This window comes from Zingiber officinale, chromosome 5B (genome assembly GCF_018446385.1).
Source record: "Zingiber officinale cultivar Zhangliang chromosome 5B, Zo_v1.1, whole genome shotgun sequence".
In the NCBI taxonomy this organism is placed as follows: Eukaryota; Viridiplantae; Streptophyta; class Magnoliopsida; order Zingiberales; family Zingiberaceae; genus Zingiber; species Zingiber officinale.
In genome coordinates, this window is record NC_055995.1 from 81,345,045 (window position 1) to 81,364,215 (window position 19,171).

The window sequence follows — 19,171 nt, forward strand, 5'->3', positions numbered from 1 at the left end:
CAAAGTTAAAAAGAATTACTCAGTCTTTTTAAATTTTATAAAATTTTAATTTTATATATAATGTAAAATATAAATAAAAAGATATCCATAAAATGTTTTTAGGAGTTTTTTTTTCCTCTGATGATAGGAGAGAGATGAGAGAGATTTTTGTTTTAGGCAACCACTATACAAATTTTTTAGAAAAGCTTCCTGTCAAAAATTTATTATCCTTGTAACCTAGATTATTATTATTTTTTTTAATCTTTACTTTTTTCAATAATTGAAATCCAGTTTTTTTTTTCATGAGACAATGGACTCTGCTGTTAAAAAAATAAATATTATTTTTGATTAAACTAATCATTTGCATTGAGATTCATTAAAAAAAATAGTCAGGGATTTTTTTAAAGATATGCAAGTTATTCAGTAGGGTTCATAAAAAAAATTTATTGATTTTTTTAAAATGGAAAAAAAAGAATGAGATTTTTTTATTTTTTATATGATATTTAACAATTAAAAAAAAATACTTTTGGAATTCTGAGAGTAAAGCACCGCCTGCCTCCACGTCGGCTGGTGGAGAATGATATCCCTAGTACCTACGGTGGTGGTGCGTGCTCTCGTCGGACCGTAAAGTTTTGTTGCATTTATTTATTTATTTAATGGATGAAAATTCTAACCTCCAATGCATTGCTATGACACTCATTCTCTCGCCTTCTAAACCCTAGTCCTGCATCCCTAATCCCTACAAACCCGCCTTCGAAATCATTCATGGTCTCATCCCTAGTCCCTATGAACCCAGAGCCTTCGAAACTACCTACCAACTCCCTAGTCTCCACGACTCAGGCGGTGGCGCGTGTCGCATCCCCGTCGAACCCCCCCCCCCGGCCGCCGCCGCCTTCGAAACCCTAGCATCACTCTTCCCTACGAGTCTACGACTCGGGTGATGGCGCACATCCCCGTCGAACCCTCCGATACTTGTTTTTTTTTCTATTTAAAGATCGAAAGTTCCAACCTCCTCATATACTCCTGACTCCTTCGAAATCTCGTCTGTGAGTAGGTATTTGGCTCTCCCTTCTCGGTCTCCTTGAGTTATTTGAGTCTCCTCCTCTCTCGTTATCCTGACTTCGACCTAACGGTGTGTGAACAAGGCTGAGAGAAGCAAATGGACAACAAATCACATGCCTCCTCCCGGTCTCTCGTTCTCCTTGCTTTGCTTCTCTGCTTCCAATCGGTTCTGCTTACCGCGAAGGTATCATCATCAGATAAGGTATTCTGCTTCTAATTGGTTCTGCTTATTTTGATAGCTCCCTTAACAATAATGTATGAAAAAGCTATTGAAGGTATATATCGTCTATTTGAGAGAATGAGAAAAGAAACATGAAGAACCGAAGGAGTTAGTAACGGAGTCACACCTCCAAATGCTCACTTTTGTTCTTGGAAGGTAATTTAGTCCCACTGTTTAGTAGTAATCACTTAAATAATTCAGGGTAGATTTTCCTGACTGAAATAGCAAGGAGGAAGCCATAATCTCCATCGTCTACAGCTATGGATTCTCTGGTTTTACAGCGAAGCTGTCCGAGTCCCAAGCTAAAAAAATTGCAGGTTCAATTGATTTGTTCAATTATTTTTTAATTGTGAGTAGATTAGGTATGATATGTCATTGGCTTTGTTGGATGTATGTGTCATTGATAGAGTTGCCTGAGGTGGTATGCATCAGGCCAAGTCGTACGTTCGAGCATCTGATGACACACAGCTGGGACTTCCTCGACGTCGACAATTCTGAACCTTCTGGCTTACTTCGTAGAGCAAACCACGGCGAGGATATCATCATTGGAGTCATAGATTCAGGTTGATAGTTAGAAACTAAACCTAACCAAGTAAATATTCCGTCGACTTGTAATTTTCTGACGCTTTATTTTGTTCGGGCGTGTCTTCATACAGGTGTATGGCCGGAGGCGAAGAGCTTCAACGACGAGGGCTACGACCCAGTACCGATGCGGTGGATAGGGAAGTGTGTGCTAGGCGAACACTTTGACGTCAACAACTGCAACCGCAAGCTCATCGGTGTCCGCTACTACAAGGGTCCTGGAGTCACCACCGAGTTGCAGAAGGGCGACTGCCTCTCTGCACGCGACTCCGGATACCACGACACTCACATCGCCTGCATCGTGGCGAGCAACAATGTGTCTAACGTCAACGTGTACCAGATGACCGGGTTGCCTGTCGGCGCGGCCCGGGGCGGCGCCCCCCGCGCGCGCATCGCTGTGTACAATGTCTGTTGGGTTGTCGACATGTGCAACGAGTCTGACACGATTAAGGCCATCAAGGACGCGATCCAGGATGGCGTTGACGTGATCTCGATATCGCTTGGGTCGTAGGGGTACCTCTTGGACACGTGAATGCAGTGAAGAATGAGATCCCGGTGATCCTTGCAGGCAGCAACGACAGCCCGACGCCAATGACGATCACCAATGAGGCACCGTGGGCGATCACAGTGACAGCAACAACCATCAACTGCTCTTTTCCGACGATCATTGCCCTTAGAGATGGCCAAAAACTAGTGGTAAAGTAAATCGACATTTCAATCCATAATTAGTTTGATCAAAACTATAAACATCATGTGTTTCCATAATCGCAAGGTCAATCTTTCTACGGAAACAGGACGAAGAATCTTGAATTAGTAGCCCCAAAGTAATTGATCGTCCAATCACTCTATTTACTAATTACACTCTGTTTACTGATCATATACGTAAATATATATGCAGCTGCCCCAGGAGGTCACTATGCAGCTGCTCCTACGAGACATTAGAAGGTATCAATGCCAAGGGAAATGTTGTATTCTGTTACGATCCCTATAACTCTGACGGACTCTCGCCGACCAAGACGCTGCATGTTGCTTTCTCCATCGTGAACGACATGGGAGCCAAAGGGCTCATCCTTGCACAACACCCTTTCAATCAGATCGGAAGGCTCCGCCCGGAGTTTCCCTATATTCTTGTCGATTTCGAGATCGCACAACGCATCTCAGATTATGACTTACGCAGCATAAGGTACAATGCCCATAGATATTTCTAAATTTGATAAGATTTCAAGATTGATTGAGTTGTGTATGACTAGACCGTCAGTAAAGAAAAAGGCGGCCAGGTATGCAATTGGCCAGGAGGTGACACCTAGGGTCGCAACATTTTCTTCGAGGGGACCAAGTTCAAGACAGCCTGAGCTACTCAAGGTACGCATGAATCCCAAAATGAATTAAAGCTTTTGACGTTTGAATACTTGTGCTTTTTACTGACAAATAATGTCAACATCCCGATATAGTTGCACCTAGACACGCCATCATCGGAGCGGTTAGGAGCAAGTTTATTTTCCTCTCGGGAACATCTATGGCGGCTCCTCATGTCTCCGGAGTGGTTGTGTTGCTTAAAGTCATCCATCCTGATTGCTCTCCCGCTGCAATTAAATCGGCACTAGTTACCACAGGTTCTCTTTTTCAATGTTGAAAATACTTTTAATTAAGATTGATGATTTAACTTTGGCTGCATTGCAGCGTCGGTTACTGATGCCTACAGAATGCCGCTGGTAGCTGAGGGCCCCCCCCCCCCCCCCGCGTAAACTGACAGATCCTTTCGACTTCGGCGGAGGTCAAATGAACCCCAAACAAAGTTGTGGATCCAAGCCTCGTCTACGACATGGATCCCTACAACTACGGAATAGTCAATTGCGACAAAGTCTTTGTAGAATCCAAATACACAGATCTGTCTGTTCAAGTTGAATGATCCCAAGCACGATCTTAATCTCCCATCCATTGCCCTCCAAAACCTGAAGAAGAAGCTCACCGTGACACGCACCATCACCAACGTGACCGGTGATGCTCGTGTAGTCTACAAGGCCGTTATAAATTCCCCGACAGGCGTAAAGATGGTGGTGCAGCCGTCGACTCTCGTGTTCAATGCTAATGCGAAGGTGAAGATCTTCAACGTGACCTTCACCTCGATCCATAGTATTCAGGGAATCTACCGCTTTGGGAGTTTGGCTTGGGACGACAACGTGGCTCACTATGTGAGAATCCACATTGCTGTACGTACGGTGATTAAGTATTCAAATGTCAATGCTTCTAAGTGCTCCACTTCATGATTACTATATCAGTTCTTAGCTCAGTTTATGACTTTGCTAATCACGCTTCTTAAGTGCTCTCTCTGTTCTATTTCTATTTCTGTTTCTGACTTTGTTATTCACGCTTCTTAAGTGCTCTGTTTCTGACTTTGTCATTCACGCTTCTTAAGTGCTCTGTCTCCTTGTATATGTGATTAACTATTAAGTGGTATAACAATTTAGTACAAGTTGTTATAGGAAGGGAATGAAGTGAATCAAAGTTATTACGGTCAGTGATATTAATTTCTACTCTATGATTAAAACTTATTGACAATATCAAATGATATGATGAAAGAAAAAAGAGGAGGGAGATCACTTTCTATGTTGATAATTAAGGTCAGCGTTAGTTTATTAGTGAAAATTTAGGATGCATAAAGTGAAAGTTATTCTTAGGAAAACATAAGTTTGGGGCAATTAAGTCACTCTTCCTATGATAATTGAGAAAATAAAGGTTGGCAATATTAAAAATATTTTTATTCCTAGTATAAAAATCCCTAGTATCAAGTTCGGCTGGTGGCATATGGCATCCCTAGTATCTACGGTGGTGGTGCGCATTCTCGACTTCTCGTTGGATCGTAAGGTTCTATTACTTTATTTATTTATTTATTTAAACGATGAAAATTCCAACCTCCAACTTATTGTTGTGACAGTCATATTCTCCTGCCTTCTGATCCCTAGTCCCTATTAACCTTGCCTTTGAAACTATCCTTGGTCCCATCCCTAATCTCCACGAACCCAAAGCCTTCGAAACTCCCTAGGAACTCTGTAGTCCCCACGACTCAAGCGGTAGCGCATGTCGCGTGTCCCGTGTTGCGTCTCCGTCGAACCCCCGCCTTCATAACCCTAGCATCCCTCGTCCCTATGGGTCTACGACTCAGGCGATGGCAAAAATCTTCGTTGAACCTTCCGTTACTTTTTTTTGTTTCTATTTAAAGGTCGAAAGTTCCAACCTCCATCACTATCATATACTCCTGACTCCTTCGAAACCTTGTTTGTGGGTCAGTATTTGGCTCCTCCCTTCTCAGTCTCCTTGCATTATTTGGCTCTCCTCCCCTCTCATTATCCTTGTATTAACTGGCTTCGACCTGACGGTATGTGAACAAGGCAGAGAGAAGCAAATGGACAACAACGCATTGCTGTGATAGTCATATTCTCCTGCCTTCGGATCTCTAGTCCCTATTAACCCTGACTTTAAAACTATCCCTGGTCCCATCCCTTGTCCCTACAAACCCAAAGCCTTCGAAACTCCCTAGGAACTCTCTAGTCCCCACGACTCAAGCGGTAGCACGTGTCGCGTGTCCCGTTTGCGTCCCTGTCGAACCCCCGCCTTCATAACCCTAGCATCCCTCGTCCCTACGGGTCTACGACTCCGGCGATGGCACACGTCCTCGTTGAACCTTCCGTTACTTTTTTTTTTGTTTCTATTTAAAGGTCGAAAGTTTCAACCTTCATCACTGTCATATACTCCTGACTCCTTCGAAACCTTGTTTGTGGGTCGATATTTGGCTCCTCCCTTCTCGGTCTCCTTGTGTTATTTGGCTCTCCTCCCTTCTCGTTATCCTTGTATTAACTGGCTTCGACCTGACGATGTGTGAACAAGGCATAGAGAAGGAAATGAACAACAATGCATTGCTATGACAGTCATATTCTCCCTCCTTCTAATCCCTAGTCCCTATTAACCCCGCCTTTGAAACTATCCCTGGTCCCATCCCTAGTCCCTACAAATCCAAAGCCTTTAAAACTCCCTAGGAACTCCCTAGTCCCCATGACTCAGGTGGTAGCGCGTGTCTCGTGTTACGTCCCTGTTGAACCCCCGCCTTCATAACCCAAGCATCCCTCGTCCCTACGGGTCTACGACTCCGGCGGTGGCACACGTCCCCGTCGAACCTTCCATTACTTTTTTTTTGTTTCTATTTAAAGGTTGAAAGTTCCAACCTCCATCACTATCATATACTCCTAACTCCTTGAAACCTTGTTTGTGGGTGGGTATTTGGCTCCTCCCTTCTCGGTCTCTTTGCATTATTTGGCTCTCCTCCCCTCTCATTATCCTTGTATTAACTGGTTTCGACCTGACGATGTGTGAACAAGGAAGAGAGAAGCAATGGACAACAAATCACATGCCTCCTCCCAGTCTCTCGTTCTCCTTGCTTCCAATCGATTTTGCTTACAATGAAGGCATCATCATTAGATAAGGTATTCTACTTCCGGTCGATTCTGCTTATTTTGATAGATCCCTTAGCAATAATGTTGGAAAAAACTATATATATATTGTCTATTTGATAGAAGGAGAAAATAAACATGAAGACCCCGCTCGAAGGAGTCACGAAGTCACACTTCCAAATGCTCACTTCTGTCTTGGAAGATAATTTAGCTTCAATGTTTAGTAGTTAATCACTTAAATAATTCAAGGTAGATTGTGAAAGGTAAGTTCTTAAGGTTTTCCTGACTGGAACAACAAGGAGGAAGTGATAAGCTCCATCGTCTACAGCTATGGATTCTCTGGTTTTGCAGTGAAGCTGTCCAAGTACCAAGCTCAGAAAATTACAATTGCTATGCATCAGACCAAGTCGGTACGTTGAAACATCTGATGACACACAGCAGGGACTTCCTTGGTGTTGACAATTCCCAACCTTCTGGCTTACTTTGTAGAGCAAACCATAGCGAGGATATCATCATTGGAGTCATAGATTCAGGTTGATAGTTAGAAACTAAACCTAACCAAGTAAATATTCTATCAACTTAAGGTAGTTCCATCGACTTAAGGTAGTCCCATTGTAATTTTCTGACACTTTATTTTGCGGGGGCATGTCTTCATATAGGTGTATGCCAAAGGCTAAGAGCTTCAGCGACGAGGGCTACGGCTCAGTACTGGCATGGTGGAAAGGGAAGTGTGTGCCAAGCGAACACTTCGACATTCACAACTACAACCGCAAGCTCATCGGTGCTTGCTACTACAAGGGTCCTGGAGTCACCACCGAGCTACAGAGGACGACTACCTCTCTGCGCGTGACTCCGGATACCATGGCATGCATGTCACCTCTGTCACAACGAGCAACAATGTGTCCAACGTCAACGTGTACCAGATGACAGGGTTGGCTGGCAATATGTGCAGTGAGGCTGACACCATTAAGGCCATCAAGGACGTGATCCAAGACAGCATTGACGTGATCTCGATGTCACTTGGGTCGTAGGGGTACCTCTTGGAGACATTGAAAGCGATGATGAATGGGATCCTGATGATCCTCACAGGTGGCAACGACGACCCGACACCAATGACGATCACCAACGAGGCGCCGTGCAATCTTTCTACGGAAACTAGACGATGAAGAATCTTGAATTAGTAGCTCCAAAGTAATCTATCATCCAATCACTCCATCATTTATTAACTACACTCTGTTTACTGATCATAGATAAGTAAATACATATGCAGCTACCCTAGGAGGCCACTATGCAACTGCTCTTACGAGACATTAGAAGGTGTCAATGTCAAGAGAAAGGTGATATTTTGTTATGATCCCTATAACTCTGACGGCCTGGTCGGACCATTCACTCTTTCCATGAACGACTGTTGCTTTTGTTATAGTACGATGAAGAATTGTCTCTTTCGTTATAGTATGAAGAATCAATGTTTGAAAGATCTTCTCTTATTATATTCTCTTTTTCGTGCTTTTGTTGTGGTCTTTTCCACTCAGTATTGCCATATATATAGAAAGAATTCGACTGATCACCCACCAATCACTTAGATAGGCATAGTAGGACTAGCCCCAGCATAAGAGGGAGTTAACAAGCTCACTATTGTCGAGATGCCCATGGGAGTCAAAGGGCTCATCCTTGCATAGTACGGTTTCAATCAGATCGAAATGCTCAGCCCGGAGTTTCCTTGTATTCTTGTTGATTTCAAGATCGCACAACGCATCTTAGATTATTACTTACGCAGAGTAAGGTACAATGCCCATAGACATTTTTAAATTTGATAAGACTTTAAAACTATAAACTCCAATATTGATTGTATTGTGTATGACTAGGCTATTAGTGAAGGTAAAGGCGGCCAAGTATGCAATCGACCGAGAAGTGGCGCCCAAGGTCGTAACATTTGCTTTGAGGGGACCAAGTGCAAGGTAACCCGAGCTACTCAAAGTACGCATGAATCCCAAAATGAATTAGCGCTTTTGATGTTTGAATAATTGTTTGAATATTTGTGCTTTTTAGTGACAAATAATGTCAACAGTCAGATATAGATGCACCTAGACACGTCATCATCGGAACGGTTAGGAACAAGTTTCTTTTCCTCTCAGGAACATCCATGGTGACTCCTCATGTCTCTGGGGTGGTTGCGCTACTCAAGGACATCCATCCCGATTGGTCTTCTGCTGTAATCAAATCGGCACTAGTCACCATAGGTTCTCTTTCTCAACGTTGAAAATACTTTTGACCAAGATCGATGATTCAACTCTGGCTGCATTGCAACGTCGGTTACTGATGCCTACGGAATGTTGTTGGTGGCTGAGGGAACCCCTGTAAACTGGCAGATCCTTTCGACTTCGGTGGCGTCCTTGACTCCATGACGCTCCCGACCCCTATTTGTCTCCAAGCCACCTATCGACTCAGCGACATCCGCGACTCCATGACACTCTCGACCATAAGTCAATCTTAACTCCAAATAGCCCCTAACCAAGGATGGTAAGGGGTAACCTATTGAAGATGCGGACAAGGTTGTCGTAATTCCTCGAAGATCATGGGAAATGTGATTGTTCCATCTGGAGAGGAGGATAATGTCATTATTTGTTTTGGAAAGGTGAATAATGCACGAACGGATCTCAAAATTTTGGGTTATTTCAAGAAAAGAGGATAACACTCACATGGATCTCGGGACACGTGGAGAACATGAAAATCTACCATCGCTTTATAAAAAGTAACACACTTCGACAGACGTAGGTATGCGAAGATATGTCTCCACAAATCGTAATTATTCTTGGTTTTTCTTCCTCCACCGCCGTCGAAAACTAACTTGAGCATGTGAGTGGCTGTGCTGGGAAACACCTGATCGTTATTCTAGCCCTCTTTCTTTCATCTTCTCCCTTCCAAGCTTCGACAAACCTCCCTATCAATCCCCGTTCTTGCTAGGAGATTGGCGACCAAGGCGATATTTATGCTTACTCACCGATGGTTCGTTCGTTGGCTTTCTCAAATAGGATTAAATTGGCGTTGTCTATGGGAACACTTAGTTAAGACATGAATTGAGACATTAGGATATATGACACCGAAAGATCCAACGTCATCGCCATGGCAACAGAGGATTTTAACAAGTTGGTAGCTGCATTGGTGAAAGACATATTGCAAGGGCAATACCAACAACTACTCTCACTAGGAACCAATCTACCAACCGAGCCACTGCCTCAATCGGTCGAACTGACTTCGACGCCTCATTAGAGGATGCCCTGGCCCACAAGAATGTCATAGACTGTGTTCCCCACATAGATCGGTACATCTATTGGAGGGAATCTCCTATGGAATCCTCAAGAGAGACCCCCATCGGGATCTTCTTAAAGGAAAGATTGCCATATCTGGAAGGGTAAAGGCTCTTTGAGGCCCTTATTTTTCAAGAAGCATTCTCCAGAATGAATTATTGAGACACTTCCTAGAGTTGTAGATCAGGCAATATAGCGGCGATACCTACTCTAAGGATCATATCTGTAAATTTAAAAATGCCTCTTTATTACGTTAGTATATTAATGGCGTCAAATGTCGAGTTTTCTTAACAACACTCTTGGACTCAATGGAAAGGTGGTTCGGTCGTCTTCCCGTCTCCTCCATTTGGACGTTCAAAGAGTTCATGACTATATTCTTACGGCACTTTGCTGCCAGTAGAAGGTATGCCGCCTATCTCTCCTTCTTCCTCTAACAAGATCCGGCCACCACCAAGCAGGTCCAAGCTCCTTGAGATGAGATGTCGCCGACCACCAAGGAAGAAGAATAGGAGAAGATGAAGGATGAGAGGGCCGACCACACCACCAAGGAATAGAAGAGAGGAATACTAGATTATGTGTTATGAGGTGAGACACCTCTACCCTCTCTTTTATATTCCTTGGTCTTGGCAAATAAGGAAAGTTTTATAAATAAAATTTCCTTATATTCCTTGCCAATGTTTTGAAGGAAAATTTAATTAAAATTTCCTTATCAAATCTCTAATGGCAGGCCACCTTATTCCCTCCAAACAAGGAAAGTTTTAATCATAAAATTAAAACTTCCTAATTTGTTTACAAAAATTTTAAAATAAAAATTTCTCTTTAAAAAAAAAAATCCCTTCATGGTTGGTTATAAAAGGAAATTTTTATAAATTAAAATTTCTCTTTTAAAACATGTGGATGATTACAAAAAGGAAAGTTTTCTCAAAATTAAAATCTTCCTTTTCAATCTACAAATAAGAAAAGATATCAAATCTTTCTTTTAATCTTTTGTAGAAAGCTATAAAAGGAAAGATTTATAATTTTAAAACTCTCTTTTAAAACCATGAGGATGGTTACAAAAAAAAAGTTTTATTAAAAATTATAATCTTCCTTTTACAAATAAGGAAAGATATCAAACTTTTCTCTTAATCCTTTGTAGAAAGCTATAAAATGAAAGATTTAAATTTTAAACTCTCTTTTAAAATCATGGCTTCCACATAAGAAAAGATTTTAAAAATTAAAATCCTTTTATTGTGTTGTGGCCGGCCACCTAAGCTTGGGTTCAAGCTAGGGCCGACCACCTAAGCTTGGGTTCAAGCTAGGGCCGACCACCAACTCACCTTGGTTTGGCCGGCCCTAGCTTGGGCTCCAAGCTAGGCTTGGCTGACCACCTTAAGGTGGGTAAGAAGGTGAGTATAGGTGGGTATAATACTTTATAAATAAGAGGCTACGATAGGGACCGAGAGGAGGAATTGGTTTTCGTCTCCTGATGAACTTGAGATTCTCGTGTTCGCCCTGAACACCCAACTCGAGTTCATCAATAATAACTCATTCCACTAAAAAGTTATTATTGAACTACCGCTCCTTCTTATCATGAGTGTGTAAGTCTCTCTATGTTTAAGATATCTAATGTCCACTAATTAAATGAGTTACTGACAACTCATTTATTTAATATCTAATTCTAAGAGTAGTACCACTCAACCTTATTATCATGTCGAACTAAGTCCACCTGCAGGGTTTAACATGACAATCCTTATGAGCTCTTCTTGGGGACATTATCAACCTAGATTACTAGGACATGGTTTCATTCTATAATCAACAACACACCATATAAATAATACCATTTCCCAACTTATCGGGTCTATTGATTTATCGAACTAAATCGCACCCTTTGATAAATCAAAGAAATGAATATTAAGTATATGTGCTTGTTATTATATCATGATTAAGAGCACACACTTCCATAATAACAAATGTCTTGTTCTTTTATTCAGTCAGTATAAAAAGAACTTACCTTAAATGATCCAGCTCAATACACTCTGAGTGTACTAGTGTAATTTTATAGTCAAGATAAACTAATACCAAATTACACTACGACTATTCCAATGGTTTGTTTCTATCCATCTTAGTCGTGAGCAACTGTTTATAATTTATAAAGAACTGATAACATGATCTTGTGTGTGTGACACCACACACCATGTTATCTACAATATAAATTATTTGAACAACAACACTTAGCTTATAAATGTAGATATTTGACCAATATGATTCTTATTTCTAAGTGAATGTTTATACAAAAAGCTAGACTTTTAGTATACATTCCAACAAGGATTTGATCAGTTGACTGTGGCATGACACAAAATATTTCTGTGCCTGCTGGTTCTGAAAACAGTCATTTAGAACTATAGCAGTCAATCGTTACTATAGCAGTCAACCTTTACTGTAACAGTTACTATAGTAGTCGACTGGTACACTATAGCAGTCGACTGGTATCGAGTCGTTGACTTGTAACGGTCAAATTCCACTTAGGATCAATCGATTGGTGCCTTTATCAGTTGATTGGTGCTGGGAAACACAGCTAGGTGTTCCCTCCCGAGCTCTAAATAGAGCTCGGGGTGCTTGGCAAAGGTTGATGAAATAAAGGTAGTTAACCCCTATTAGTACTCTTCTAAGTGCCCTAGCATCCCAAGCATGCTTGTGCTAGTTGTGATGAGGTTTCTCCACCCACAAAGAACTACGTGAGCTAGCCAGAGGTTTTTCGGGGAGTCATCCATCGACGGATCGAGATCGTCCACCTTACGGGCAACCGTGGAGTAAGAGCCTTAATCTCTGAACCACGTTACATAAACGTGTCATTGGATTTGTGTTTCTTATCTTTGTATTGTTTAGGGTTTAGCTTCCTTGTTAGAATTTTATTTTATATTTTCGCTGCGTACTAATGAGTATAGGAAGTGACGATTGTAGCACAAACAGAAATGAAGATTGTAACGCAAATAGTGTATATCACGTACCTCCACAAATGCTTGGACCCCCCTTTATATAAAGCTCCTGTAGCGTGCGTGCACACTTCCCCAGGCGAGCACGTTTCTCGAAGTTTCTCCTGAAAAGACTTGTCAGTAAAGTGTCCCTGACACAATACCTCAACGAGCCGAGCATATCTCTAATGTGACAGTGGAAGATTCTGTCGTGCGATCTTCTTGTCAACCATGCTTGGTGTTAACGGCACACACTCCCAAAAGGATGTCGAGAGATTAACAGTGGGTCTGCTGCTCGGCCGAGCCGGTTAGCCGCTCGGCCGGGACTTCACTATGTTCGTGTCGCGTCCGCTCGGCCGAAGGTCTGTTACGCTTGTACCGCGTCCGCTCGGCCGGAACTCCGCTGACCTGTGTCAAGTCTTGTTGACTGGTCGAGCGGGGTAGTTAATCGGCCCGGATTTTGCATATCTTCTTCTCCTGGCTTCCAACACTCCATTGAGAGTCGGTCGTTTGACATCTCCCCGAGTCAAAGGTGGAGTCGGCCTGAAACCTTCTCCTCCCGGTCGGGGGCCAGATCGCCCGACCGGCCAATGCGATCATCCTCTGCTTGGCCATACGATACCTAAACGTTGACCGCCTTGACTCTCACCTCCATCGTGGCAACCGACCTCTACCGAATGAGCCCCACCATATTGCCGCATCATTTATAATTAGAAAACGACAAGATGGACAAGAAATTCTCATGTCTCAATGATTAATAATCACATATTTTTGCATACTACTGTAACAGTGCCTGGGTGGTTCAAACTGAATTATCCATTTTATGTTTTAAAGGTTGAGATGATCCTTCAAGCTCTAGAATATGAAGATGATAAGATCTTTTATGCATCATTATGTTTAAATGGGCTATGCTATCATAAAAGCATGGTGGTAATGGCTCAAGGTTTTTGCTTTGTTTATGATAAAGGAGCAATACACTTTGATTGGTATATGTTGACTATGATAGATGGAAAAATAGGGCATAATTGAAAAATTATTGGCACCATCTGAAAATACTACATTTGCAGGCTACTGAACAAGAAATTCTTGTGGTACACATTTTGAATTGCTGTCAAAATCTGTCAGGGTTAGCAGGATAATATGTTGTCTTCCATTTTCTTTTAAATCTTAGGTATACATAAATTTTACAATTCCAATGGAATTATAACTGTTTAAGAAACAAAAATGCAAAATAAGATACAGCTTTGCTCCAGCTTTTGCTTAGAGCATAAATTATGTTGAGTTCTTTCTAGTGACACAACTTATTGAAGTATATTTTCGTATCACTTGTATACACCCCCTAAACTTTGCTATTCGAGTTTCTTGATGCTTGGATATTAATTCTCGCAGGGCAAGGAATTGATCTGGAAGAATTTTTTTGTGTCCACTGTTGTTTAGAGCTAAATGCTTAGAAAAATTAAGTAAAAAACACCTACATAGATTCCTCTATCTTCCAATAGGTAACAGAATAAATAAGTCTTTGATTATGGTAACGAGTTACTTCGTTGCCAGAAATGTTAGCTTAGAGAAGAAAAGTCTTTGTTGAATTTCATAAAATGAATAAAAAGTGTATGAAGAAAAATAGTTTGCACTTGGCTTTACAAAAATGAAAAGTCTTGGCATATATAACCATTTGGTTGATTACACGGTCTCTTTTGATTATCAAGACTACTACGTTGCTACTTTTTTTCTTTGTTGTTAACACGCCACTAGATTTGCAGGAAAATTCCAGACTGATGTAGGCAAAGCAAGGGCATCGGAAATTGCATCAAGGAGGAAACGAGTAAAGTAGGCTGTGCGATAGCGCCTTGGTTATCGTTCTTCTCGTGTCGTGTACAACTTAGTCATCAATATGTTGAATCCGCTCATTTTTAACTGACTAATTTGTGCTCCAAGTTGGTAAACTCGGAACAAAAGTCAAGTCTGCTTTCATTGTGATACCAGTTGCTATTGACCTTGCAAAGGGTACTCAAAGTTTTTTGCACTTTCTTTTGTATTTACAAAGATTCAATTATTCTTTCTTGCTAATCTTAATTGCTATTGACCTTCTCTTCTTTTTAACAGCATGGATTATCAACTATATTAACTACAGATGGAGCTGTAATCATATAATGGAACTACTATGGATTGAATTTAAGGTAGCATTCTCTGGTGCAGAACCTGAAAGCACTCTTGTAAGTTATAATAATTTTTCAATCCTAGGATAATTTGAAGGCAGAAGATGATAGACGGTTAAACTCATGTGGACCAAGTCATTTGCATGCACATTAAATCTTAGCTTACATGGATCATCTTAGACTTGTTTTTTTATACTACCTTGATCCCGTCTAGAATCTGAGTCAGATGAAGATCGGATGAGTTGGTGCGGATATTGATGGAGGGCCGACTTAGACACCCTTCTCGTATCTTCTTTCGGAAAGGCGCTCCCGCATGGTGTTGACGGGCGATGAGACTGGCGTTGACGGTACCCGAGTTCTGCGCACACTCAGGCAAGCCCACTGGTGTTAGAAGTCACAAACCAGGGAAAAAGTCCCCGGAGCAGATCCTCCGACATTCAAGTCAGGTACTTTTTCCTTAGAAAAATAGTGTACGAAGTGGAAAGAAAGTAGAGCACAAGTGCGGATATACGAGAGAGCGTACCTGTCTGAGGGAGAGGACCTCCCTTTTTATATGACAACGCATACCTTCTGGAGTCTGACTGATGTCAGAGAATGTCAGGTGTCAAGACTTGTCGGGTGATGGATGACACGTGGCATCCTTTTGTAACCTGAAGGAAGGTTCCCTTTGTAGGTAACTACAGATCATTGGAATATTCCCTGACACTTGGCAGTTATTCTCTGACAAACAGTTACGATTCTCTAATCTCGTTGTCTTGTAGCGCTCTTCGTCCCGATCGAGAAGGAGCAGGGTAGCCCGGGATGACCAGTCAGGTATAACCCCTGGTCTGGACTTTGGAATGCCAAGGCTATCGAGAGATAGTCTCGACGTTGGCCAGGAGTTGGCTGGTCGAGAGTTTTAGCTTATTGGGAGCATCAGGTTAATGTATCGCCAGGGGCCTAACTCGTCACATCCTGATCAGGTGTTATCCAATTGTCTACCCAGGTATTTCAGGCCTAGTATCCCAGCCTATTGGAACATGGACGGGAATTAGGTTGTCGACATCGTTCCCGACATGTTGATCGTCATGTCTCCTTGACTTCTGACTGTCATGTCCTTTTAATTTCTAAATACCACGTTCCCTTAACTTCTGACTGCTGCGTATCCTTAACTTCTGACTGCCACGTCTCCTTGACTTTTGACTATCACGTCCTTAATTTCTAACTGTCCTGTCTTTATTGAACCCTATCATCATGCACCATATCAACTGTCAATTCCTAATCGCATTCACCCGTTGTATTAGGTTCTTTAGAGAGAAGATTTGATGTTTTCTTTTCTTGACGGTTGGGGGATTTTAACTAATTTCTGAGTTATTCCTTATTTATCTCACACATTATTGTTCTATATAATTGAACCGAGATTAAGGATACTCATAGAATTTTAATTTGAAGTTATCCAATTGAATTTGTTTTTATCAACCTGCTTGGAATTTTTGGCACTTGTCTCATCCACTCACTTGTGTCGCTTAAACCTATAGTCAAAGTGCCTAATGATTGTTTCCTGATGCTTTGCTTCAACTCAACTGCTAATCATTTCTACTTGAACTCACTATGGATTCTAAGGAAAAGATTATTACACTCGATCAGTTTATTTTATTTTACAAGAGACTATTTTCGAGACCTTTATATCATACGGCAGCATCATGATTGACGTTGGTTCAGCCGCAGTGATCCCAAAGTCATTTCAGTTCTGAAAATTAGTCGAAGGAGAAAGACAAAGAAGATCGAAAGTTGGATTATAATCTCTGCTCCGTAAGTATTTCACTTCATGTCTCTCCTCGTTAACTTCTTCCACTTCCATACGCATCTCCTGTCGCATGCCAACACTCAACCACTTCTTCTTCTCCCTTTAGACTTGTGCTATTACTATGCCTATATATAAGGGCACGTTATTCTCTGCTCTGCACAGGAATATATTGTGGATTTAGGATTCGGCGAGCAGAGCCACGTTGGAGAAGCAGGTCACGTGCCGAATGCCTGACTCGACTCGATCGGTGGTGTTCCGATCATGCACGTGATCCTCTTCTCCAACATGGATCCCTCACCTGCGAAGCAATGCTATGTGCCTTCATTTGTTCTCTGTTTCAGGGAATTGGTGTTGATGTTCTTCCTAGGCAATCTCTGCAGGTTCTTTGTTTGATCTTTTCCTCTCTATATTTCGTTTGGTAGATCAGTATCATGATTTAGGAGTGAGTAGTTTATCAGATTTATCTTTTTGTATAGATCTACAATTCATATTTATAGTCGATGAAGATTACCAAGAACAGATGACTACGAATGTAGTTAATAGGGATAAATAATTTTATATGTTCAAAATAATAATAATTTAATTTTTGGAATAAGAATATTTTCAATATGAAAAATATAATAATGTGTTTCTTTTTTTTAACTTTTTAAAATTACGGAGTGTATTTTTGATAATTGGAATAATTAAGGGTGTCTTTTTAAAATTTCTAACGCTATTAATGACACCTTAAATAATTGCCCCCAAGACTTTGTCTCATGGTTAAAATTATGTACAATTTTCTTCGGACAAGCCATGATTAAGGTATTATATATTGTCACATTAGATTTGGTATGTCTGAGCATGTCTTTTACATTGGTCATTGTACTAATGACTAATAATTTTTCATAATTTATCTCTTTATTATTGGCTTAAAAATATATTGACAAGGATACTAGGAGTGATTAAATCACTTTTTTCCTTGTCAAAATTAGGTACAAAATCATTGCCCTTTCTGTCTCTGTTTCAATACCACAATTATTGGGGTGCGTTGGATCAGGCCTTGTGTGCACACAGCTGAACACCCCACATCTCAACTTAAATTCACTTCCGACACCTAATTCCCAAAAGGAAGCTCGAACTTAAGGAAGGACCATTTGCCTGCCTTACCGACTTTCCTGCCTCCTCGACTTTCCTGCCTCCTCTATATCATTGAAGTAAAAAAGTAAAGTCTAAATAAATTATGGGAGATATTTATCATACACAACGATCTTTTGTATCGAAGAGGACAGATTCCTAGTAAAATATTTTTATTGAGAATTGAACTCAAAACCTATCGCAATAAACATTCCATTGGAATCCAATGGTCAGTTGACTAATCTCTTGATTGACCTTTTTTTTTCTTTCTTATCCTTTTCCAGGGTTACTGGAGATAAATGTATATATTAACTGCTAAATGGCATTCAATTCATGGTGGAAACAGGAGAAAGCACTTGAATGAAATGTCTAATGGCTTTAATTGGTCCCCCAAATCAATACATGTTACTAAACCTCATTAATGGACGCCCTGTTTACAAGAAATATCTACTTGTAGATGAAATGATAGTTCACAATTCAAACAAAAATCAAAAGCACCTTTTATTATAGTTTTTATCGAAAAGTTTTTTTTTAATATTAAAATAATATTGCATCATATTTTTTATCTCAAAACTAACTGTATTATAATTATAACAGATATATTATGTTAAAGTAAATTGACTTAATTTTAAAAAAAATGTCAAGGCATCCCAAATTAATAGAAACATCAAATGACAAAAAAAACAAATGAATACTTCATCATTAAATTTTATTCAAAAAATATCTTTAACTGAGTGGAGTCCCCTTAATTTATTTTACTTCAATATTATTTTAACTGGACTATCACTCTCCAATAAACAAAATCTACATAAGATAATGATATTATTATAAAAGTTAGCTAGAATGAACTATTACACATTGTAACAGCTATATGCTAACTTAGTAACTTCTACAAGACCGATTGTGATCACATAATATTCATTTGAAATATAATGGGCGTCATAAAATTCTCTTAGTTTATTTTATTCATTGAAATATTATTTTAACTAGATTATCAAATAATATTCATTTGAAATGTAATGGATGTCGAAAAATTCTCTTAGATTGTTTTACTTATTAAAATATTATTTTAACTAAATTATCACTATCCAATAAATAAAATCAATATAAATAGTAATATTGTTATAGAAGTTAGCAACTAAATCTTAAAATCGGTCCAAGAATATTTAGGATAGTTTACTATGGGATGATTTCTCAAATGATGGATGTACTTTTAATTTTTACTTTTTTTTTTAATTCAACTTGATAAAAATTATTACACACAGAATACCATTATATCAAAACACTTTTTTAAATAATCAATTTAATCAAAATTATTTTTATGGGTATAGTAGTAACTGATTTAATGGTGTTAAAATTATTTTTGATTAAGTTTGAATAGTTTTTGACTAAATTGGTAAACAATATTGTAATATAATAATATTTTGATTAAGTTGTAATAATTTTAATAAATTATATTTTTTTAATAAAAAATATAAAACAATTTAATGTTCCCTAAAGTTACTTTACAAACAACCTAGTGAGCACACAAATATGGTGTCCTCTAAAGCTTCTTATCCGCTCCCA

At 40.0% G+C, this 19,171-nt stretch overlaps 1 pseudogene; it reads left to right on the forward strand.

The window, feature by feature from the left end:
• Positions 1 to 657: 657 nt before the first annotated feature.
• On the forward strand, positions 658 to 4,244 carry LOC121986775 (annotated as a pseudogene).
• The last annotated feature ends 14,927 nt before the right edge of the window (positions 4,245 to 19,171 follow it).